Source organism: Cucurbita maxima, unplaced genomic scaffold, assembly GCF_002738345.1.
Source record: "Cucurbita maxima cultivar Rimu unplaced genomic scaffold, Cmax_1.0 Cma_Scf00468, whole genome shotgun sequence".
Lineage (NCBI taxonomy): Eukaryota > Viridiplantae > Streptophyta > Magnoliopsida > Cucurbitales > Cucurbitaceae > Cucurbita > Cucurbita maxima.
This window is the reverse complement of record NW_019272484.1, coordinates 1-26,760: the sequence shown is the minus strand read 5'-3', so window position 1 is coordinate 26,760 and position 26,760 is coordinate 1. Positions and strand designations below refer to the sequence as shown.

The 26,760-nt window shown below is 33.5% G+C and overlaps 2 non-coding genes across 2 annotated transcripts; both read right to left on the bottom strand.

Annotated features, from left to right (window-relative positions):
* Positions 1–8,065: 8,065 nt before the first annotated feature.
* TRNAF-GAA lies at positions 8,066–8,138 on the bottom strand. The gene has a single exon. It is a non-coding gene; the product is annotated as a tRNA-Phe (tRNA).
* A 14,441-nt stretch (positions 8,139–22,579) lies between these two features.
* TRNAC-GCA lies at positions 22,580–22,651 on the bottom strand. Its single transcript has one exon. It is a non-coding gene; the product is annotated as a tRNA-Cys (tRNA).
* Positions 22,652–26,760: the final 4,109 nt, after the last annotated feature.

Below are 26,760 nucleotides of genomic sequence, written 5' to 3'. Positions count from 1 at the left end.
AATAAAATCCTTAATTTAGTACATGGTTGCAAAGATGGACATGAGAATGAGTTATTCTCATATGGAAAGAGATTTAACAATAAGTTATATCTCATATCCTCTCTTAACCAATTATTTAGTTTTATTTTGTATGTTAAAATTTAGAGAAATGATTGAAATGGTGAATGGGTCCTTGACGATAGTCGACCGCTATACTCTGGTTTAGGATGTAAGTGATGATTATCGGCAATATGAGTTGTGTCAATACCACACCGTTATCAAGAGAAAGTAAAGTAGAGTATAATAGATCAAGCGATCCATTTGTTGAGAGTACTGTAAGAGGCACACAAGTAAGAATGTTGGATATAACTACTCTTTCACATCAGAGAGATGAGTCTCATAGATCCAACTACAATATCAAAGAAACTTCGGGTGGTAGTGATTGCTTGCATTGATGTCTCCGTGGTATCCTAGAAACATGTAACATGATTTTTCTTACTCAAATATAGCTTCTTAAAACTTCACTTTTGAGTAATCCAGGAAGGCTACTTAATTTGCAGCCTCTAGTGAAGATGATCACTTTGAGGTGGGTTTGTTAGTGAAAATGCAATTATATAATCACGGTNTTTTGAGTTTCAGCTTTTTTTAACATCTCGGTATTTAAAATGGCTTTTATTTCGCTCGATTTTAACATATATAAGTTGTTTTCTAATTTTGCAGAACAAATATGAATACCTCTTTTGCAAATGAACAAGACATAGATATTAGATTTCTTTTCATTTCATGAACAAAAAGTACATTATCTAATATAATGAATCTATCTCCAAAAAACAACTTTAAATTTCATACTGATCTTGCTGAGACAGTTTTTCCTGTTCCAACCTTGAGTGTTATCTCACCGTCCGCAATCATTCTCCAGAAGCTAGTTTCCTGGTAAAAAGAACAAATATGATTAGTCGCCCTTGAATCTAGTATCCAAGTTGAGTTTTCATACTCTACTGAACATATTTCTACAACGAGTAAATCATATTTACTTTGTTGTGTCTTTTCGACTTTATTCTCTGCAATGTATTTTGGGCAGTTTCTCTTCCAGTGCCCGTTTTCGTTGCAATGAAAACATTTTTCTTTATCTGCTTTTTGAACCTTGTGTTTGCGGTTAGTAGGAATCTTATTTTTCCCTTTACCCTTCTTCTTCGTCAAAAACACTTTTAGAAGTTGAAGGTCCAGGCTTAATTTCTTAGTACGATCCACGTAGTAATTTTTTGGAGATAGCAACATTTGCTTCTCCTGTTTGTCCCTTGTTCGTTAAGAGGGATTGATAAGTCTGTAGCTCATTGAGAAGAGCAGTCAAGTTATATTCTAATTTTTTCATTACCACATTTGTGCAGAGCTGACTTGATTCTTCTCATCAATGACAACTTCATTTTCTTCTGTCACATTGAAATTGACCATCATGTCTAGGACATGTTCTCTAACTGAGGTCGCTTCTTACATACGACAGTTGTAAATGTATTTTATGGCTTCATGTCTAAGGGAGAAGGACGGTTGTCCAAACATCCCTTTTAGAGATTCCATAACTCTTAGTAATTCTTCGGAAGTGTGACCCGCCATTTTCAGACCTCAGAGATCGGTCCCAACAATGCTATCGAACGAAAAAGCCAAAGTTGGGAACGGACCTAAGAAATCCTATCCATTTTTAGAGTTTGTGTTGTTTCGACTCCCATGTTACAACCCTCCAAATGGGTAGTAGCTTTTGGGCAACATGTAGGTGGAACATGGGAATCTCACGGTGCAACCTAGTGGTGGAGACCATAGGAGGTGTTGATATACTTCCTTCTCCCACTTACTATAAATACTTTCTCTATTCACCTTGTTATTGACTCATGCAAATACCTTCCGAATGGAGGACGCTCCCAGGGCGACACAAGGCCGAGCATGAATCTCACGGTGTGAATTTTTCAGAGAGCGTAAAAGGAAAACGATGTATCTCATATATCTTTTTCCTCCCACTAAGTATTTTAGACGGTTGGGTATACCTATTACTTCGTTATATTCCGACTAATTAAATATAGCTTAAGTCTAGGTTATTTTTCTAAAACTTATATCACTTAAGCATGCTCATAAAACTAGGCTAACTAAGCTCAAGTACTGGTCCGATCTCCTGGTATTATGTGTTTTGTAAACTGTCAACGTAAGTACCTCCAGCCTTAGACAAGATCGTGCCAGGTGAGCTTTCTCGTAACTGCAATTTTGTAAGACATCGACCTATTTTAACTATTAAAATTGATCGTTCTCGGTTCTTAACCCTGAGTGAGCATGTACTTAACTTTATTATAGATTTTAACGTCTATCTCGTTTTATGACATTGAAAATAACCTATAACATGCATCTAACATGCTTTATATAACAATTATATAATCATCCATTCCATGCAATAATATAACAATTTATATCTATCACTCATGGAACCCTAAACATGCATACTATAAATTATAATAATTATAACATACTTGGAATGCATGAAACATGCTTAGCCTATGGTGAGATTTTAAATCTATATGACATACTTTGTGCATATACATTTTCTATTTAATTAAAACATACATTCATAATGCATAATTAATTAAACACGCTAAAGTGGATTGGTTTTGGCATTTTAAAACAAGCAATTAACTAAATTATTACATTAATAATTAAAAATAACTTGAACCGCTCTCGCATATGATTCGTTATTTGATTATTTTCTCTTGAGTGAATTTTAAGTGAAACACATTCTCTACCCAAGTAATTGCAAGATGCAAGCTTCACACTAAGAGGAATCAAAATCTCAAGTAAACTTCCTCAAGTGTCAATTTTTATTCTCCATCTCAACATAAATTAAACTTATTTTCGTGAAAACATCTATTTATAAAAGCAAAATATCTCGGAGTCACAAAAATAAAAATGAGATATAGATACGAGACATAAATATAATAGCAAATAGATATGGTAACATGTCATTTGTAAAAAACTAGGACACCGATGTGATAACGATACATTAATTAAAAAGAATTATTTCAAAAAATTTATCAATTTTATATTAGAAATAAATTAATATAAATAAGTTTATATGTTTGTATACTTAAAAAAAAGCTTAAGGTACGTTTCACTCTCAAAATATATTCAAACTCAAGGGTATGATACGAAATGCTGGATTATAAATTTGTAATGCATCCATTATATTAACAAGTGTTCAGTACATGCCCAACACGTGTCAAATTAGTGAAACTAAGTTATTCTCATGCTTTCTTTACACCTATTTAAAGTAGTTTGAAAACTAGCACATCAAATATTATAATTGAGTAACTACAACTTTAATTTTGTCCTTTAAGGATGGTTTTGACCAAAGAGAAATAAAATCCTTAATTTAGTACATGGTTGCAAAGATGGACACTCAGTCTCATATGGAAAGAGATTTAACCCTAAGTTATATCTCATATCCTCTCTTTACCAATTATTTAGTTTTATTTAGTATGTTTCAGAAAGATACGTCCATCAATAGCAAAAAAATAAAAAAAAATGAATAGAATAGATTAAATTAGTCAAAAGTAATGGCTAACATAATTAAAAAAAAAACGGCTAATTGCTAAAATAATTAAAAAAAAATGTAACAAAAACACAGAAGGAAGATTAGGAACACAAGTAAAAAAAAAAAACACAAACAGCCAAAAATCAAGATTTGAAAAGTGTTAAACAGTTTTAATATATAGACATTTCAAGACTTTACTAGTGCAATATTCCCATGAAATCTAACACTAGAGCATCATAAAATTTAGAGAAATGATTGAAATGGTGAATGGGTCTTTGACGATAGTCGACCGCTATACTCTGGTTTAAGATGTAAGTGATGATTATCGGCAATATGAGTTGTGTCAATACCACACCGTTATCAAGAGAAAGTAAAGTAGAGTATAATAGATCAAGCGATCCATTTGTTGAGAGTACTGTAAGAGGCACACAAGTAAGAATGTTGGATATAACTACTCTTTCACATCAGAGGGATGAGTCTCATAGATCCAACTACAATATCAAAGAAACTTCGGGTAGTAGTGATTGCTTGCATTGATGTCTCCGTGGTATCCCAGAAACATGTAACATGATTTTTCTTGCTCAAATATAGCTTCTTAAAACTTCACTTTTGAGTAATCCAGGAAGGCTACTTAATTTGCAGCCTCTAGTGAAGATGATCACTTTGAGGTGGGTTTGTTAGTGAAGATGCAATTATATAATCACGGTTTTATATCAATGGTTCCATTTATATCTATAAATGAAATTTGTGGTGTATTTTTTAGAAATTCAACAATAATCATATGTTATTCGGTTACAATTCTAAAGAAATTCAACTTTCAACCTTTTGTGAATGCTCAAAGCTACTTGCAAAGTATTGTCGATTATGATCCATAATACTCACCGGCTCAAAATTCAGGTTTGTTCATGTTTGAAATTGTGACAAACCAGAAGACAAGATGCTTATTAGTATTGTTTGTGATTGTTGTTGTGAATTCTTCATCTTTGAATACATATTTTGGTTGGTTCATGAATTTTTCCATCTTTTAAAAATATTATTTTTTTAGTTCGAGCCTAATTTCATAATAGGCGATTGAATCACAATATTGCAATATTTTAAGTTACTTTAACTAATTACTACAAGTTCTTTTTATGCATCTTATTTTGATCTAGCACATAAAGTAATTACTGAGTTCGACAAAATTGAAATAAAATCAAATAAAATCACTCAAACAAATCAATAAAATTGAAAAACAATTAGCCTTATGACACTTCCTTCAACTCCAAGGGGCGGTAAACCAAGGATTCCTTCGCCCAAGACCCATGATCCAACTCCCAACATGGAATTGATAAGCTATAGAATCATTCCAAGAACCTCAATGGATGGGTTACAAACTCACATTACCAACCTCGACAATTGGACGTGTCATCGGCGTTAGAAGAACGACTGCATCAGAGCAAGTCCATGGGGATAGAAGATCCCGTTGAAGATTGATAGACCAACCGTAATCTTCAGCCCAACGAGTCAAGCTTTTGTAGAAGCAAGAACCCTTGTATTAAAGAAATTAACATCTTCTTATACAAAATTTGGATAAACCAAGAGATAAAGCAAGAATTAGATTATGAGATCCAAGAGTGAGAAGCAAGATTTGGAACCTTGTTCAAAATTGAGTCACTCCACAATCGAACTTGATCAAGGCTTGACTAAATAACTCAGATGCAATCTACCACAAGAATTGCATCTAACATAAAAACGACAAAGATATGTTCAGATATCTATAAGGGGGAACGTCTCAACTTAAGAGATCAATTTCATTGATCACAAATATGCTTTTACATAATAATTTGTGGGTATTTATAGTCTTCCCACAAAAAAAAAAAAAATAGTGCCGGTGATTTAATCTCGATCTCTTTAAATCTCCACAGAAGACCAAGTCAATTTGAGCATTACAAACTTTATGAAATTAAAATAATAAATAAAGTTTTCTAACCACTCATGAAATGATGCTTGCAACTTCATCCGCTACTTCAACAGTGCAAATATTTACTTATGAAATGACGGTTGAACCTAGCCTATCCAATTTTGTAGATGAAGTATGAATGCTTGTTGAATGTTCTTGGCCTTGGATTGTGTAATAGGTCCAGTTGAAACACCGTGATTCTTATCATCATCCCCCTCTTCAAAAGGATTCGTCCTCGAATCAGAAAAAATCATCACCTACATCAAAAGAACTCAACTCAGTAACATTGAAAGTAGAATGTACACCGTGATTCTTATCATCATCCCCCTCTTCAAGATTCGTCCTCGAATCAGAAAAATCAGCACCTACATCAAAGGGACTCAACTTAGCAACATTGAAAGTATAATGTATTGACAATTCTATGGGAAGATCAATTTTATTGTTCCATGCAATCAAATGAGTCATTTTACTAAATGTCTTACGAAGCATTTATAGTCAAAAAAGAATTAGGAATCCACGCTATCTTTAGATCTACAGACTCACTCCCAATTGAATTGAGCTATCTATGGTTAACATTATAATGAAAGTTCATGAGTAAAATTATTTACGCTAATTCATTGAAACTTTAAAAAGAAATCATCTCTAAATTTAGATAAGATAGTAAATTATACTAATTGAATCAGGTGTAGTGAAGGTCGAACAAACACGTGACCTTCAAATCTTCAATATTACGCTCTCCCAACTAAGTTATCCCCGTTAACATTGAAAATGAAAATTTGGAAATTTTAAAAAGAAATAATCACTAAATTTAGATTATATAGTAATTTTAAAAAGAAATAATCACTAATTTTAGATTGAATATTCGAGTTATGCAAGTTTGTCAACTTGAATTAGGTGCGGTGAACGTGGATCAAACACGTGACTTTTAGATCTTCACTGGTGCTCTCCAAACTGAGCTATCCTGCTAACATTAAAAATAAAAATTCATCGGTAATTTTAGATTGAATATTCGAGTTATGCAACTTAGTCAACTTGAATCTACAGCTAACATTAAAAATAAAAATATTTTCACTACTTCATTGAGATTTTAAAAAATTGAATAGTCAGGAGTCGAGTTATGTGACTTGAATCAGGTGCGGTGAACGTGGATCGAACACGTGACCTTCAGATTTTCAGTCTGACGCTCTCAAAACTGAGTTATCCTCACTAATATTTGAAAAAAAAAATCATAAGTAAAGGTATTTCCGCTAATTCATTATATTTTAAAAAGAAATAATCACTAATTTTAGATTGAATAAAGTTATGCAACTTAATAGACTTATGCAACATAAACCAAGTGCGGTGAACATGGATTAAACATGTAACCTTGAGATATTCATTCCCAACTGAGCTATCCCCGCTAACATTAAAAATCAAAATTCATGTGTAAGGGTATTTCCGCTAATTCATTATTCATTGAAATTTTAAAAATAAATAATAACTAATTTTTTATTGAATAGTTAGCTTATGTAAATGGAAACTGGTGCGGTGAACGTGAAGATTAAACACGTGACCTTCAAATCTTTAGTTTGACACTCTCCCAACTGAGCTATCCCCGCTAAGATTAAAAATAAAAATTCATAAGTAAAACTATTTCCACTAATTCATTATATTTTAAGAAGAATTTATAATCAACTAAACTACAAGATATAATGAATGTCGATCAAACACAAGACCTTCCAATATTCAATCTGATGCTCTCCCAACTAAGCCATTCCAGATAACATAAAAAAATGAATAATCACATGTTTTAGATTGAATAGTTAAGTTGTGCAACTTAGTCAACTTATGCCAGTTGGATAAAAAACGTGCAAGATCTTCCTCTAATTCATCGAGATTGAGATTTTAAAAAGAAATAATTGCTAATGCAATGAACGTGGATCAAACACGTTACCTTTAAATCTTCAATATGACGCTCTCCTCACTAATATTAAAATTGAAAATTCAAAAAGTAAAGGTAAACTTATGCCAGCTGGATAAAAAACGTGATAGATCTTCCTCTAATTCATTGAGATTGAGATTTTAAAAAGAAATAATCGCTAATGCAATGAACGTGGATCAAACACGTTACCTTTAAATCTTCAATATGACGCTCTCCTCACTAATATTAAAAATGAAAATTCAAAAAGTAAAGGTAAACTTATGTCACGCTCTCCTCACTAATATTAAAATTGAAAATTCAAAAAGTAAAGGTAAACTTATGCCAGCTGGATAAAAAACGTGATAGATCTTCCTCTAATTCATTGAGATTGAGATTTTAAAAAGAAATAATCGCTAATGCAATGAACGTGGATCAAACACGTTACCTTTAAATCTTCAATATGACGCTCTCCTCACTAATATTAAAAATGAAAATTCAAAAAGTAAAGGTAAACTTATGTCAGTTGGATAAAAAACGTGACAGAATAATCGCTAATGACACTAATTTTAGAGTCAAATTATGCAACTTAAACAAAGTGCGGTGAAGTTGGATAAAAAACGTGACAGAATAATCGCTAATGACACTAATTTTAGAGTCAAGTTATGCAACTTAAACAAAGTGCGGTGAACGTGGATCGAACACATGACCTTCAGATCTTCAGTCTGACGCTCTCCCAACTGAGCTATCCCTGCAATCATTAGAAATAAAAATTCATCAGTATAGGTATTTTAGCTGATTCATTGAGATTTTAACAAGAAATAATGACTAATTTTCTATTGAATAGTCAGGTTATGCGAACTAGGTTTGGTTAACATGGAGATGGTTAACATGGAGATCGAACACGTGACCTTCAAATATTAAATTTGACTCTCTCCAAATTGAGCTATCCCTACTAACATTAAAAATGAAAATTTTTAAGTAAAAGTATTTATGCTAATTAATTGAAATTTTAGAAAGAAATAATCACTAATTTTAAATTAAATAGTCAAATTATGCAAGATTGAACACGAGACCTTTAGATCTTCAATCTAATGCTCTCTCAACTGAGCTATCCACACTAACATTAAAAATGAAAATTCATCAGTAAAGGTATTTTCACTAATTCATTTTAATTTTAAATAGAAATAATCACTAATTTTTAATAAGATATTCAAGTTATCCAACTTGTATAAGGTGCGGTGAACTAGAACACGTTAGGTATTTTCGATAATTCATTGAGATTTCAGAAAGAAATAATGACTAATTTTAGATTGAATAGTCGGGTTATGCAACTAGAATCAGGTGCGGTGAACGTGGATAACAAACACGTGACCTTCAAATCTTCAGTCTGATACTCTCCCAACAGAGTTATCCCCGCTAATATTAAAAATGAAAATTCATAAGTAAAGGTACTTTCGCTAATTCATTATATTTAAAAAAGAAATAATAACTAATTTTAGATTCAATAAGAAAGTTGTGTTTTTAGATTCTATAGTCAGGTAATAAACTTGTATTAGGTGCGTTGAACGTGGATAAAACACGTGTGACCTTCAAATCTTCCGTCTAACAATCTCCCAACTGAGCTACTCTTGCTAACATTAAAAATGAATATTCATCACTAAAGGTATTGGGTACGCTTCTGGAAATTCAACAAAAGGCAATAGTATTAGACCGAGATGCCAGATTTAAATCTCGCTTCTGAAAAATTCAACAAAAGGCATTGGGTACGCAGTTATAGTACGACATTCCACCCATAAATAGATGGTCAAACAGAAATGCTCAAGCAAATATTGGAAGAAATGTTAAGGACATATGTGATCGATTTAGCAGGAAGCTTGGATAAATACCTACCCCTTATGAAATTCTCTTATAATAATAGTTGCCAAGCAACCATAAAAATGACCACATATGAGGTTCTCTACAGACGAAGATTTTGATCCCCTATCTTTTGGGAAGGGGGGCAAACGAAAACTATTGGACCAGAGCTATGCAAATTACCAACGCCGCAGTCTAGAAGATTAAAGCTAGGATACAAACCGCACAAAGCCGAGAGAAAAGCTATGCAGATCTAAGGCGCAAGGACATGGAATTGTTGGTAGGGGATCATATATTCCTAAAGGTAGCACCCCATGAGAGGGGTGCTCAGGTAGGGTAAAGAGGGGAAGCTAAGCCCTAGGTTTATCCATCCCTTTGAGATATTAGAAAGGATTGGATCTAGAATCGGGCAATGCCCAAATTTGTCTGTAGTACGTAATATCTTTCATGTATCTATACTACGGAAGTATACCCTAGATCCTTCGCACGTACTGGCTCATGAAACTCTCTTCTTGAGAGATGACCTAACGTATAAAGATGACACGATTCAAATAATAGACAAGAAAGTCAAAAGATTGAGAAACAAGGAAATCGCTCTTGTTAAGGTCCTATGGAAGAATCATAGAGTAGAAGAAGCCACTTGGGAAACAGAAGGCAAATAAGAACCTTGTACCCTGGCCTATTTTAGAATAAACACTTTCGATGACCGAAAGTTTTCAAAGGAGAGGAGAGTTTGCAACACTCAAGGTCTCCAATAAGAGACCGTGTATAATCCCTACTAAGTTGTATCTAGAAGCAAAGAACAAGTAGAATTGAAAAAACATTGAGAAGATGATACTTTTTCTAATTTTTATAAACTTCCCGAATCATTAAATTTTTTATAAAATAATAATTACAAGGGGCTTAAAAAAGAAAGGCTCCGATCGGAGAAGACATTTCTGGCAGAAGATTCAAAAAAATCAAGAATGAAATTATAGAAATTCTAGATGTTTCAATGGTAGTGGAAAATCCATCTATAAATTATGAATTAGGGTAGACTATTAGGGGCAAGAAGCAAGCTTAATCGAGTACCCAATCGAGAGATACAAGTTTTTTGTTTTGGGGTATCGTGTTCATGGGTTTACCTCGAATTCGAGAACTAGTCCACTGTTCATTTCCAAACTAGTTCCTGCACCATCTAAATAAGTTTACCCATAAGTTTGGTGAAGGAAAGAGGTCCTCAAAGTGCTAGTAGGTTTTCCCACGAATCAGTCCATGTTAGGTTACCCTCTAATGTTTTCCTAAGCTAAAACCTCAACTCTTAAAGCCTAACCGAAGACATTATGTATAAACCTAAGTTCATCAATAATCCATGTACCAAGTACATAGAACTATGTGAATAACGTGCTAAATAAGTTGCTAGGATCCATACCCATAAGTAACCATTATTTGCCCATAAGTTCTTCTTTTGAGTCTGCTTCTTATTTTGTGTTTGTAACGATTATGTATATGCAACACCCCAAACATGAAGAAAATTAGCTCCCATAAAAATAAGCCACTCATGAAAGACCCAAAGGACAGAAAGGAAAAAAATTAAAGTTTTAAGCGAGAACAAGGGACTTAGTCAATTGAGTACCCTAACAAGTGATTTCAAGAATTGGAAAGGAAAAAGTAAATGAAAAGGGCAAAAAAGTTATTTTATCAATTATAAAAAATCTTTCTCGATTTGTAATTCTTTATGTAGAAGGAATCTCAAGATTCAAAAATAAGGGGGAAATGAACAAAAAACAATGAGGAATTTGTAGAAATATTATGGATTTTTCGAGAAAAATAATAATAAAATATTCAAAATGTAGAAATTACCAAAATACCCCTGAAAGAATGGATAATTAGAGAAATGCCACTCCTATTAGAATCAGAGCATCTACCGTGACCATCCGAGCAAAATCCTTCAAACTCAAATCTCAACCGTTGGATCTCCTCCAAAATTTGATATGATCTCAATGAACACGCACGGATCATCACATCCAACGACTAGTATTCAAAGCCAAGGTCGATAAGGCTATGATCGGAGTTGATATCTCCGAAAAATTATCCAGAAAGTTCAATCTCTAAATAACGAAGATTTTAGAGCTCTCAATGTCGGTTTAAGCTCCTCCGATAAAGTCTGAAGTAGGAGAACCAATACGAAATAAGAATCGAGAAAGGTTGATCCCCCAATCGAATGCAATAAGCGTTTAGATTATGGGTCTCCTACTCTAAGATTTCTTCCAAATTCAAGATCAATCCTCCACCATTTCTCTTCGAACATCTAAATAACGAAGATTCTGGAGCTCTCAATTTTGGTTTAAGCATCTCCTATAAAGACTGAAGTAGGAGCAATAATACGGAATAAGAATCGAGAAAGGTCGATCCCCCAATCGAAGGCAATGAGCGTTTAGATTATGGGTCTCCTACTCTCAGATTTCTTCCAAATTCGAGTGAATTCCTCCCCCATTTCTCTTCAAACATATTCCTACAGTTTCTCAACAAGATTACCCACAAGTTTTATGAAGGAATAGAGTTTTGAAAGTGCCCAGAAACCATTCCCTCAATTCAATCCGCCATTGAAGAACTTCAAGAAAAACTTGAAAATCAAATTCGAGGATACATGATGACTCGTCGAGCAAGAATGATTCCAATTAGTTTCTCCACCTCCAAGGAATGCTTCCATAGAAAACCACGAAGAAAAATAACCTCGAGAGCGTGCCGAATTGAAGGAAATAAGTTTCGAAATTAAATTGGGGATAAGAGTCGAATTCCTATCTACGATCTCTTTTCCTTCAAATTAAGGATTCCTCTAGCTTCAAAGGAAGATGTTGAGTAAACTTGATGAAAGAATTGAAAGCTGAAACGTCGTAGAACAAGCTACCCAAGAGATCAAAAATCTTGTGTTTTGAGTGAGTTGCATACTGAGTTCGATTTCTAGAAATTAAGGTCCTAGACTCAAAGACATTCCTCTAAACCAATTCCTTTAGCCTGAAGAAAGGATATGAAAGAGGTTCAATAACTTGAAACCCCTAGAATCGGCTACCAAATATAAAAATCCTTTGTTTTTTCTCCAGCGATAAATCAGATTTTGGACGAACTTTGGAAGCGAATATCTTAGGCTACGATCTACGAGAAGGTATCAAATCAATCCCTAACCCTTCCTTGTAACACTCATCTTTAAGTTTCACAAAGAAATCAAGGAGAGAAATGCTGTAAATGTGGCTGTACAGGCCGAGTTTCAGATGGCGGCGATGTGAAAAATGCGCATCTTCTTCCTGTTTAGAGGAAGAAAACGATGATATGGCCAGTTCAACTAAACTATCCAAGTCAACTCAAAATTTGACCTTTTCTTAGGTTTTCTCAATTTTAACCCTATTCCAGACCGATTCTTATAAAAACATTATGGTTTCATAAACTAGACACAATAAGGAGTACGTGGAAGGAAATTTGAAGTAATTCAGATACTGGAAGCTCAAGAATAGAGGTCCCAAACGTCAGCGAAGAGGCAAGTAGCCACCTTGGACTCTTTGTTAAGAAATACTTGTAGAAATCGCTTGGATTTTCATATGAACCCTAAACCAAGTATGAATTAAGAATATATGAAAAAAAAACCCAAAGAACCCTGAGTTAAGACCCTGAACCGATCAAATAGCTCGAGATTTAAGTAATGTTAAAATAACCCACTATATGAGCTCCGCTGCCCATCAAATTTTAATACTGAGCATATTATAGTATATTGAGGTTGGATATGAATTTTGGTGGTCATTGGATAAGGAAAAGTAGGTAAACCAAGAAACGGTGTAAAATGACCATAATGCCCCTAAGGAAATTTACCTTCAGCTCATGACCTAGATGACCTTCAAATGCTATGAAATTCATCAGTAGATCTTATTTTATAAAATCTTATATGAATCCTTTAGGATTGGTGGTTTATAGAAAAGTACTCTAATTTTATCCCAAGAGGTTATATAAGGTAATGAAGTTTGGGAGTTATTGGAAAACTTTAGTTAGCGAAACCAAGACATGGAAGAAAATGCTATCCATATGACTTTTCCCATGAAGCACGATGTTTATAAATTTTGTAGTCATTGTTGCCAATGTTTGGAAAGTATGGTATATAAATTGGGTACTAAATTATTGTTTTCAACTGCATGTCATCTGAGGTGGTTATTGGTTAGAGCTATTATTTATAAGAATTTTAAGTCATAAATTGGGTAACAAATTATTGTTTTCAACTGCATGTCATCTTTAGATTAATGAGCTGGTTAATAGAACATTACGAGCATTGCTTAGGGCTATTATTTGTAAGAATATTAAGTCTTGGGACGAATGTATGCCACTCATTGTTCTCTTTTTGAAGTTGTTTATGGATTTAATCCACTTACGTGTCTTGATTTGCTTTCTATCATCTAATATTTTTGTGAGTAAAGCAGCCACAAGTAATGCAAATGAGATCAAAACATTGCATAAAGATGGGAATGAGACAATTGAGAAACAAAATTTCAATGTTGCTTCAAGAATTAACAAAGGACGGAATGAAATCATTTTTCAACCTAGTAACTGGGTTTGGATACATTTTCGCAAGGAGTGATTCTCATCTCAAAGGAAGACAAAGTTACATCCAAGAGGGAATGACCTTTATTAAGTCCTTTAAAGAATTAATAACAATGCATATAAAATGATCTTCCATGAGAATTTCAGCACATCCTACTTTCAATGTTGCTGACTCGAGTCCTATTGATGTAGGTGATGATTTTCTGATTCGAGGACGAATCCTTTTGAAGAGGAGGAAGATGATAAGGACCACGGTGTTCCAAATGTTCCAACTATACCTATTACACGATCCAAGGCTAAGAAGATTCAACAAGCATTCATTTTTCATCTACAAAATTTGATAAGCTCGGTTCAACTATTATTTCATGTGTCACAAGCTTATTAGATTGAGGAAGGACCATTTGGAGCTTCAGAAGTGAATATTTACACGGTTGAAGGAGCAGATGAAGTTGCAAGCATCATTACATGAGTTGTTAGAAAACTTTATTTATTTTTAATTTCATAAAGTTTGTAATGGTAGAATTATCAAATTGACTTCATCTTTTGTGGAGATTCAAGGGGATCGAGATTAAATCCCGGCCACTAATTTTCATTCATGCCATGTTTTAATTTTTATTCTTTCTTATTTCTCAAAGATTAAAAAAAAAAACATTATCCTCTCTCGCATATGGTTCGTTATTTGATTATTTTCTCTTGAGTGAAATTTAAGTGAAACACATTCTCTACCCAAGTAATTGCAAGATGCAAGCTTCACACTAAGAAGAATCAATGTCCCTATCAACGTCCTTAAGTGTCAATTTTTATTCTCCATCTCAACATAAATTAAACTTATTTTCGTGAAGATATCTATTTATAAAAGAAAAATATCTCAGAGTCACAAAAATAAAAATGAGATATAGATACGAGACATAAATATGATAGCAAATAGATATGGTAACATGTCATTTGTAAAAAACTAGGACACCGATATGACAATGATACATTAATTAAAAAGAATTATTTCAAAAAATTTATCAATTTTATATTAGAAATAAACTCATATAAATAAGTTTATATGTTTGTACACTTAAAAAAAAAAACTTAAGGTACGTTTCACTCTCAAAATATATTCAAAGTCAAGGGTATGATACGAAATGCTGGATTATAAATTTGTAATGTATCCATTGTATTAACAAGTATTCAGTACATGCCCAACACCGTGTTAGATTAGTGAAACTAAGTTATTCTCATGCTTTCTTTACACCTATTTAAAGTAGTTTGAAAACTAGCACGTCAAATATTATAATTGACTAACTACAACTTCAATTTTGTCCTTTAAGGATCGTTTTGACCAAAGAGAAATAAAATCCTAAATTTAGTACATAGTTGCAAAGATGGACATGAGAATGAGTTATTCTCATATGGAAAGAGATTTAACCGTAAGTTATATCTCATATCCTCTCTTTACCAATTATTTAGTTTTATTTAGTATGTTTCATAAAGATACGTCTATCGATAGCAAAAATAAATAAATAAATAAATAAATAAATAGAATAGAATAGATTAAATTACCCAAAAGTAATGGCTAACATAATTTAAAAAGAAATCATAAAAGGAAGAATGGATTAAATTGGCTCATTGCTAACATAATTAAAAAAAAAAAAAACACAAACAACCAAAAATCAAGATTTGGAAAGTGTTAAACAGTTTTGATATATAGAAATTTCAAGACTTTACTACTGCAATATTCCAATGAAATCTAACCCTAGAGAATCATAAAATTTAGAGAAATGATTGAAATGGTGAATGGGTCATTGACGATAGAAATGGAAATGGTGAATGTGTCCTTGACGATAGTCGACCGTTATACTCTGGTTTTGGATGTAAGTGATGATTATCGACAATATGAGTTGTGTCATTACCACACCGATATCAAGAGGAAGTAAAGTATAGTAGAATAGATCAAGCGATCCATTTGTTGAGAGTACTGTAAGAGGCACACAAGCAATATTTTAAGTTACTTTTAAGATTAAAGGTAATAAAGTAATTACTGCCAGTTCTTTTTATGCATCTTATTTTGATCTAGCACATAAATGCTTCCTAATTATTTTATTTATTTTTTTATGAATTAGGTTATGAAGATCATTTGAATTATAAACGCTTTAATTCAAACAATATTTAATAACTAATGGTTTTAATATTTATACTCAAATATACTAACAAGTACTAGTAACACTAGTCTCAATGACTTAAATAATACAACTATTATCTCGAACTATAAAGAATTTAATTCCAACCTATTCTAATGGACAAACGCTTTATTAGACTATTGTAAGATTTCACTTCCTCAATTTAAGTAGCGTTCAACTACAACTATAAATATCAAATTCTTAAGTATTCATGAACAAAATCGGCCTAACAATGTCTCTTGGAACAATTTACCAAAGGTGTTAGAATGAGCAGTGTGGAAGGGTTGCCTTTAGATGCTTTAGTACCAATTAAAGATGTCAATATCCTAGTAGTGCAAAATGCAGGAAGGTTCGTAATTGAAAAGAATAACGAGAATAGTGAACATCGTGTCATCTACAAGCGTGTGGTGAACGGTCTAGTTAGTATGACTAGAGAACATCGTCCTTGCAGAATTTATATTATTGTGATAGAAGTTATAAATAACGATGATATTCCTTGGTCTTTTATTACAAAGGTGCAGAATTTTCTTTTTGTGCATGTGATATATCCATCGCCACCTACTTATAAGCTCTCATCTTTTAAAGAAGTTCTCGAGTTCCTTGTCCCCAAGTAGCAATACAACTACTAGAATGCTATCCCTACTTATAATAAGCCCTCTCTCTCTCTCTCTCTCGAAATATGTGTGTGTGTGTTTGTGGGTGTATTAATCTCTTTAATTAATGAAATATGGCATAGTCATAATGATATTATGAGTATCTTTTCTATCCCTCCCTTCCTTATTGCTATATAAAGAAAATGAAGATTATAAGTAAAAGTGTACAAGTAATTTGTTACTTTTGAACTTAAAATGCTTATAATTCAATTTATCTTTGTTATCAACAATAATTATCAAACGGTATATAATTTTGTCCAAGTAAGGTCGCTTCTGATTCCCTATATGATATCATAACACAAAATCGAGCGGAAGGGTTAACGATAAAATGATAACAAAAACCCATTCGTCGAACTAACTATAAAGGAAGGGTTGGTTGGAAACCATGTCTATACTTCTTTGCTTTAATCACAGGTAACTAAAGATATATAAGAACAATAGAATATGTCATGCCCAGTCAAAACATAAAAAATTTCTTGCCATGTTATAGTTAATGAGTATGGTATGCACAAAGATCCGACGTCACACTTCATGATTGGAGACCAATACAATTAGCTAAGGTCGTCCATACCGTCTTTGGTCGAATTATGTCAAGCAAATGTTGCAGCAAGCAAAGAGATTTAAGGCACAAATGTCTCTGATGTGAAAGGCGCACCAATTCAATGAGATTTAAGTAACCATGAATAAGACACATGATACAGCTTGTAAACGAAAAAAGTCCATGACTCTTGTTATTTTCTTCCACTACAAACCTTCTAGCCTCGTGCACTTTTTTGTCATTGACATCCTTAATTGAAATTAGAATTGAAGGAAACACTTCTCCACAACTTATTATGGAACACCTTTGATAGACAGTTTCAACAGATTTACTTTGTCGAGGAATACTTTAACATTCGATATTTATAGTTGAACGCTACTTAAATTGATGAAGTGAAATCTTACAATAGAGGTTAATAAATCATTTGTCTATTAGAAGGGAGCTTGGAATTAAATTCTTTATAGTTGGGATAAGGGATGTTTTAGTCCAACCAAGTATACTTTTTAGTTTTAAAATAAATTAATTTTTTTAGTTTAAAATAAATTGATTTTTTAGTTTTAATTTTATTCCGAATAAATTAATTTTGATGTGGTGTTATGTATTTTAATAAAATTAACATTAACTTAATCAACAAAAATTTGTATTTTTTTTTTAAATTATAAGCTAAATTAATAAAAATACCATTGAAATTTGCACTTTATCTAAAAAAAAATTACGCATAATTTTTTTTTTAAAAAAATAATGTGGATTTTAAAAAAAAAAAAAAGCTTCAAAACTACTCTTTAACTTTCAAAAGTGTTTAAAAAAAGATAGATGAGGAGAAAATTGTGTTCATGGGGAGAAAATTGAAGGTTATTTTAGGGGAAGGTTTTCAAGATCAGTATAAGATCCTGAAAACATAACAAGAAGTAATATCCTAGCTTAAGGTCGCCATTAAGAACCTACTAGTAGGCTACTTACTAAGTTTTACTCACTCCATGTTTATCATTTTTTTTCAAGTAACTAAGAGTTGGTCGTGGATGAGAGCGGACTTTGGAGTGTGGGCCATAGACTAACCTCTGTTTTTAATCTAGTATTTTTTTTCATCTTTTGAGTCTACTTCTTATTTTGTGTTTGTAATGAGTATGTATATGTAACACCCCGAAAATGAAGGAAATTAGCTCCCATAAGAATAAGCCACTCATGAAAGACCCAAAGGATAGAAAGGAAAAATTTAAAGTATTAAGCAAGATTAAGGGACTTAGTCAAGTCACTCTGTGCCTAACAAGTGATTTCAAGGAGTTAAAGGCCTTTTGAAAAGGATTGGAAAGGAAAAAGTAAATGAAGAGGGCAAAAAAAAAAAAGTCATTTTATCAATTATCAAGAATCTTTACGGATTTGTAATTCCTTATCTAGAAGGAATCTCAAGATTCAAAATAAGGGAAAAATGATAAAAAAGCGATTAGGAATTTGTAGAAAAATTATGGATTGTTCGAGAAAAATAATAATAAAATATTCAAAAAGTGGAATATTACCAAAATACCCCTGGAAGAATGGATAGTTACAGAAATGGCACTCTAATTAGAATCAGAGCATCTATCGTGACCATCCGAGTAAAATCCTTCGAACTCAAATCTCAACCGTCGAATCTCCTCCAAAATTTGATATGATCTAGAACGAACACGCACGGATCATCACATCCAACGACTAGTATTCAAAGCCAAGGTCGGTAAGGCTATGATCGGAGTTGATATCTCCGAAAAATTTTCCAAGAAGTTCGATCTCTAAATAACGAAGATTCTGGAGCTCTCAAAGTCGGTTTAAGCATCTCCTATAAAGTCTGAAATAGGAGCAACAATACGGAATAAGAATCGAGAAAGGTCGATCCCCCAATCGAAGGCAATGAACGTTTAGATTATGGGTCTCCTACTCTCAGATTTCTTCCAAATTCGAGAGCAATCCTCCACCATTTCTCTTCAATCTTATTCCTACAGTTTCTCAACAAGATTACCCACAAGTTCTATGAAGGAATAGAGTGCTGAAAATGCCTAGAAACCATTCCCCCAATTCAATCCGCCATTGAAGAACTTCAATAAAAACTTGAAAATCCAATCCGAGGATACATGATGACTCGTCGAGCAAAAATGATTCCAATCAGTTTCTACACCTCCAAGGAATGCTTCCATAAAAGACCACGAAGAAAAATAACCTCGAGAGCATGCCGAATTGAAGGAAATAGGTTTCAAAATTAAATTGGGGATAAGAGTCGAATTCCTATCTACGATCTCTTTTCCTTCAAATTAAGGATTCCTCTAGTTTCAGAGGAAGAAGTTTAGTAAACTTGATGAAGGAATCGAGAGCTGAAACGTCATCGAACAAACTACCCACGAGATCGAAATCTTGCGTTTCGAGTGAGTAGCATACCGAGAACGATTTCTAGAAGTTAAGGTCCTACACTCAAAGACGTTCCTCCAAAACCAATTCCTTTAGCTTGAAGATAAGATATGGAAGAGGTTCAATGAAGAAATAGGGCCTTGAAACCCCTAGAATCGGCTACCCAATAAAAAATCCTTTGTTTTATCTCCAACGATAAATCAGATTTTGCATGAACTTTGGAAGCGAATATCTTACGCTACGATCCACGAGAAGGTATCAAATAAATCCCTAGCCCTTTCTTGTAACATCCATCTTTAAGTTTCACGAAGAAATCAAGGAGAGAAACGCTGTAAATGTGGCTGTACAAGCCGAGTTTCAAATGGCGGCAATGCGAAAAATGCGCATCTTCTTCCTATTTAGAGGAAGAAAACGATGATATGGCCAGTTCAATTGAACTGTCCAAGTCAACTCAAAATTTGACCTTTTCTCAAATTTTCTCAATTTTAACCCCATTCTAGACCGATTCTCGTAAAAAACATTATAGTTTCATAAACTAGACACAATAAGGAGTATGTGGAAGGAAATTTGAAGTAATTCAGATACTGGAAGCTCAATAATGGAGGTCCCAAACGTCGACGACGAGACAAGTAGCCCCCTTGGACTCTTTGTTAAGAAATACTTGTAGAAATCGCTTGGATTTTCATATGAACCCTAAACCAAGTATGAATTAAGAATATATGGAAAAAAAAAACCCAAAGAACCCTGAGTTAAGACCCTGAACCAATCAAATAGCTCGAGATTTAAGTAATGTTAAAATAACCCACTATCTGAGCTCCGGTGTCTATCAAATTTTAATACTGAGCATTTATAGCTTGAGGTTAGATATGAAATTTGGTGGTCATTGGATATGGATAAGTAGGTAAACCAAGAAACGGTGTAAAATGACCTTAAGGGGTAAAAACTATATTATTTCAAACCCTCCATTGTTGCTTCTACTTTGCATGAAAATGCTTCCACTAAATCATGTTACTAACTAGTTGGTTTGGTTCGGTTCAATTCTTGGGTCCACTAGATTGAATCGACCTAGCTCAATTAAACTCTTGATAATATAAAAATCATAAGTTTCTTAAATTACGTTAACTTAAAAGTTTAGCCCCTAATTTTTTTTTTAGAAAGTTTAGCTTTGTGTCTAGTTGATCTCTAGATGCTTAAAAGTATCTAATAAAACTTCTATGCAAGGAACTTTTCTGTATAAGTGATGTAAGACTTCAGGTTTATTATTAAGGAATTTTAAAGGAGTGATTTGATATATCATAGAGGACAAAAGATTTATTTGTTTCAAATATCTTATGTTGACCATTCTTTTTTTGTCAAGTATTTTGAATATTATCATTGTGAATTACTAATGCCGATTGAATCTCATTAATAACAATATCCCAAAACTCGGGTAAAGATGACATCAAAATTAATACTTTAATTTCATCTTCAAAATTTATTTCTACTTAACTCAGTTGACTTATAATCATAATAGTCACCCATACACAAATGTTTACAACCTTAAAAGGTAAATTTGTAAGGAGTACACGAGAAAAGTGCTTAAAATAGTTTCAAAATATAAAAAAAAAAATATATAGGGATTGGTCAAAGTCAACATTTGTTTTCTGGTTAGCATGGTACCATCAAAACTTGTTTATTTCTTTGAAATGTTTGAGTTTACAATTTACACGTTTTCATTTAGAAATGAAGCAAAATTAGTCTGGTTGTAAAATGTTGTCACGCTTAAAACTACCATAAAGGTATAATCGACCTATTATCCTTCCACCAATAGGAGCAAAAGGCAACGTTACTAAGTGAAACTAGTTTCATGTCATTTATTCAACAATAAGGGTGTTAGCATGCATTTGGAAATGAACTCATATTTAAAAAATTTAGATAAAATAGAAAAGAATTGTTATCTCAATGATAATGATACTATGTGAAACTAGCCTCAAGATGCTTCCTTAACTCTTAGGGGCGGTAAACCAACGGTTCCTTCACCCAAGACCCATGGCCCAACTCCCAACATGGAAGGGATAATCTAGAGAATCATTCCAAGAACCCTAACGGATGGGTTACAAACTCACATTATCAAGCTCAACAACAAACAATGTCGCCGGCAAACTTATGAAGACTACATGAAATTATGAATATATTAATGTTGGATTTTTTTAATTTACCGATTTTTAAAATGTTAAATTATGTAAAATTACTGGCAAATAAGAATATTTTAGAGAGCTTTTCCTTTTTATTTAAGATTTTGATATTCAAAAAGCTAAAAAACAAGGAGATGAAATATTAATGATATTAATGGGTCATAGGTTGTTGAAGAGGAGTGAGTGAAAATAAAAAGGGAGATGATTTATGCAAGTCACTAATAGTTAGAACCTTATTTTAGAATGTTAAGGGCATTAATTTTGAAAGTTCATGAATATTTTTGGTACTAGTGGTTTTGTCAATATAAGAATGCAACTTATATTAAAATTCATACTAAAAAATTACTTTTTTTATGTTTATGTCACGAGCCATTTCCGAAGCAAGTTAAAAGAGGTTGAACACAAAGTAAAATGTTTTCTCGAAATAAAAAAAGAATTAAAATATAATAAACATATATATTTACATTATATTCAAAATAGAGTTTATAGGTTCATAGTACAAAATAAGGGAAAGGTTAAAAAAAATCATTTTAAAACATCAAAAATAGTTTTGGTGGGTGTTGTTGGTCTAGGGCAACTACTCTTAGTTACATGAAAAAGATGGAGTGAGTACAAGACTCGGTAAGTTAGCCTAATTGTAAGTAAGTTTTTAACCATGTTCATAGTGGGTGCTTGGATACCACACTCTTTTGTTAATGATAGCTTGGTTCTTGTCCGAGAATAGTGGCCCTTAGGTTCTAAGTACATGGTTCTATGTGGTGGAGTACTTTGGAATAAGGTTTGGAATCGGTAATTATTCTTATTTCTTTTCCTTTAGACACTCGGTGGTTGGGAGCAAATCGAACAAAGTGTTCGTCCAAAATTTTTAAAAGGGCCCAACCAAATTCGAACTGGTGACCTCTTGATTTGCAGTCAAATGCTCTACCACTGTCCTATGAACCCATTTTATATGATTTTAGCATTAGTGACCCCTTCTACCAAGTGTCAGTCCAAAAGTGTAAAACGTGTCTGTCGAAAATAGAAAGGCCAAAAAGATAATTCAAACATAGTTCATCTACAAACTACCCAAAGCTATTAAATACAAATTGAAGAAAATAAGAAATAACATAAATAATCTTAAATGTAATTCAACTCCCGAAGATAAAAAGTCTTCAAATTACATTCCAATGTCAAGTGATATTTTATTACAACTCAATTCTTTTCTTGATTTATTGTAATTGAACTTAAAAGTATGACAAATACGCTGGATTTATTTTAAATTTCCTTTAAAATTGTTGTGCACGGAGTACAATGGAAATAATATATATATATTTTTTTTACTGTTTTGTAATTTGTATGGTATTATTAGAGGCTTTTGAATGAATATGATAATTGATTCTCGGTCCTCTTTGACAATTTTAGATACCTCCATATCCGATATTTGATGCGTCACGTTTCACTATGAGATCTGCCCTTGGGTCAATAAGACTTAAGTAGAGAGTTTATTTGACTAATGATTTGATTTTTTTGGGTCGTAGAGATATCCTTTACAAATCAAGACTTTGTATTATTTTCAAGACACTCATCAAGACATTTGTAAATATGCCTGATATCTTGAAGGATTTAGGACACATAATTGAGAGAACCTAAATTTTTTTTGAAGTTGGCTTTTCTAGGCTACGTCACCACGAAAGTTTGAGACAAACTCAATGGACCATTGAATGGGTTTTATAAGGCTCAAATAAATTTAAAATCCAAGAAAGCGGATCTCAGTTTGATATTATTTGATTTTGGGTATGGACACAACTAGCTGATTTCTTTTGATTGCATTAATGAATGTATGTAGATGTTTAAAGTGTTCATCTTAATGGTTTTAGAAAAGATCAACACATCATCCATATAAACTATTGATATTTTTTGAAAGAATTGAAAATATCATTCATAATCATCTGAAATTCGGATGGAGTGTTTTTTAGCCTAAATCGCATGACGTTCCTCACATATTTTCTAAACTGGACATTAAATGCTATTTTATATTTGTCCTTTTAGGAAATTAGAATTCTTCTTAATCCCAATTTCATATCGAATTTTATAAAAACATTTGACTCTAATTTTTTTTATCAAATCATTTTTTATTTGGTTTGGATATCTTATTTATTCTAAAACCTTATTCAAAGGTTTGTAGTTAATTACCGGTATCAGAATTTCTGGTTTCTTTTCAACATGTTGTTAACCTAAAACGTTAGACATGACCACATGCTCTTTAAAGACCTTATCAGCTTCCTTTGCAAAATATCACCTAAAATTTCAAAGTATTTAGTGTTTGATGCTTTTTGACTTAACCCTAGGGTTCTATTTATGGTGAACTTGTGATAGTTTTTGTCAAATTATATATTAGAATACCTAATACATTAAGATATAATATCTTATTTAAATAATATTAAAATTTCGTAGAATATCATAATATATGTTTAATTAATATGAATCTCATTCAAATTGTAAATATATATTTTTATTTAATGTTTATGATACACATCAATTATTTTAATATTTAACATATCAAATATGTTAATATGTTTTGATATTATATTTCAAGACTATAGGAACTTACTCAGAGGACTTGAGAGTTATGTTGGCCCACAATGCATCTCATGGACGATGCAAAACTATGGTGGCGCTCGAAGGTGAATTGTATAAAAAACTAGTCATGCACCAAAAAATCATGGGAAGACCATTGATGGAATTGAAGCAATCGACGCTCCCCTGGATGGGTTTCCAATTAAAGACCTAACGTTTGATGTTGACTCTTTTGAAGAAAAAGCCCCACGATCGAACACTTCGAAATGTCGCGGTAGCTCTAAGAACTCTACCATACGACCCGAGAGTTGAGGGCTACAGGAACTTTCTCATACGACCTGAGAGCTACGTTAGCCGCAATGCATCTCATGGACGATACAAAACTATGATAGTGCTCGAAAGTGAATGGTATAAAAAAGGGTCATGCACCATATAACTCATGGGAAGATCGTTGATGGAATCGATGCAATCGACGCTCCCCTGGATGGGTTGCCAATCAAAGACCTAACATTTGATGTTGACTCTTTTGAAGAAAGAGCCACACAATCGAACAGCTCGAAACATCTCGGTAGCTTTGAGAACTCTAACACACAGGGAATGAAGTGTCGAAGAGTTAGACATTAAGCAAAAGATCATGCTAAAACTCTTCAGCGATCTGACAAAAGACTTCAGGACATCTACACCAAAATTTCATTGTCGTTTAGCGATTATGATATATGGCTTTTACCGAGCAAACCTGGGTTCGATTCTCGACGATGGAATATTATTTTCTTATTTCATTTTATTTTACGGTTTCTATCTTAGATTAAAAAGACTTTTAGGAACTTGGTACCTTTGTTAGAGTTATGTTATAGATATTTGGTTCAATTTCAATAAGAGGGGTTGAGGTGATTCAAATGATTAATGCGATAATCCAGTCCTTTTCGAGGTCTCTCTTGTTGAATGACATCATGGTTGAGATGAGCACTTGTTGTTTTTCACAGAATTTCGGTGAGAGGAAATTGAGAAAATGCGTAACAAAAAGAAGAGAGAAAAATAACTCTGACTGCATTCAGGTTATTTTATTTTCTGAACAAATCTCCTATTTAAAGTAAAAAGGATTCTAAAATTGGCTGGAGAGTGGCCAACTAAATCTGTGCCACTCCCTACAAAATTTCAGTCTAAAACTATGGTGATCCATTCGATGTGATTTGTCAAATGGTCAAACTGACGATTTTCTGAAATCGTGTGAATAAGAAAAACGGTAAAACTCAGGTTCTATCTAACAATCTCCTCCTAAAACCTGTAGTATATCTACCTTACTATTTGAACTCCAATCTTTGAACGTAGTTCTTCAAATTTCACCCGCGCCAGAGACTTGGTGAAGATGTCTCCAAGTTGTTCTTCTGTTCGGATGTAATCAATTTTGATGAGCCCTCGATCTGCACATTCTCGAATGTAGTGGAATCTGATTTCTATGTGCTTGCTTCGTTCATGCAAAACTGGATTTTTGATCAGGGAGATCGTAGCTTTGTTGTCTACGTATAGCATTGGTGGATCACTTTCTCTCCCGATGAGTTCTTCCATTAGTCGCGCAAGCCAGATCCCTTGTGTTGCTGCCATCGAAGCGGCGATGTATTCTGCTTCACAGGAAGACAAAGCAACTACTTCTGTTTTGTTGATTGCCAGCAGATTGCGCCGCCTGAGAGAAAGTAGATCATTCCGCTAGTGCTCTTACGATCATCAACGTCACCGGCCATGTCACTATCATTGTAGCCAACTAGCTTGAGTTTCTCCTTTCCGCTCCCTGCGCAGTATCTTACACCCCAGCCTCTGGTTCCGGCTACATAGTGCAGGATGCGCTTGACAGCCACTAAATGCTCCTCCTTAGGTGCTTCCATAAACCGGCTCACATATCCAACAGAATAAGCAAGATCAGGACGAGAGTTTACCAGATAGCGCAGACTCCCAACAATGCTGCGGTAATTGGTGGAGTCGACTGTCGTCGTAGTGCCAGCCTTCCTTAGTTGGAGTCGGGCCTCCATTGGCGTCCTTGTAGGATTACTGTCCACAAGTCCAGTTGTGTCCAGCAGCTTCTTTGCGTATGCACTTTGGCAGATGGAGATGCCGGTAGAATTCTATTGCACTTCGATGCCGAGATAGTAGCTGAGCACGCCGAGATCGCTCATCTCGAAGTTTTTCGACATCTCCTTTTTGAACCTTCCGAGGACTTCCATGTCACCTCCAGTGATTATGAGGTCGTCGACGTACACTCCCACGATTAGTCGCTTCTTGTCATGGCCGTGCGTGTACATGCCATGCTCAGAGGCGCAACGTTTGAATTTCAGTGACAGTAAGTACTTCGCGTTCCAGGCTCGTGGAGCTTGTTGAAGCCCGTAGAGTGCCTTGTGCAGGCGCAATACTTTATTGGGGTTGTTGTTATCCAGGAAGCCAGGTGGTTGTCGGACATAAACAGTCTCCTTCAGCTCTCCGTTAAGGAAAGCAGACTTTACGTC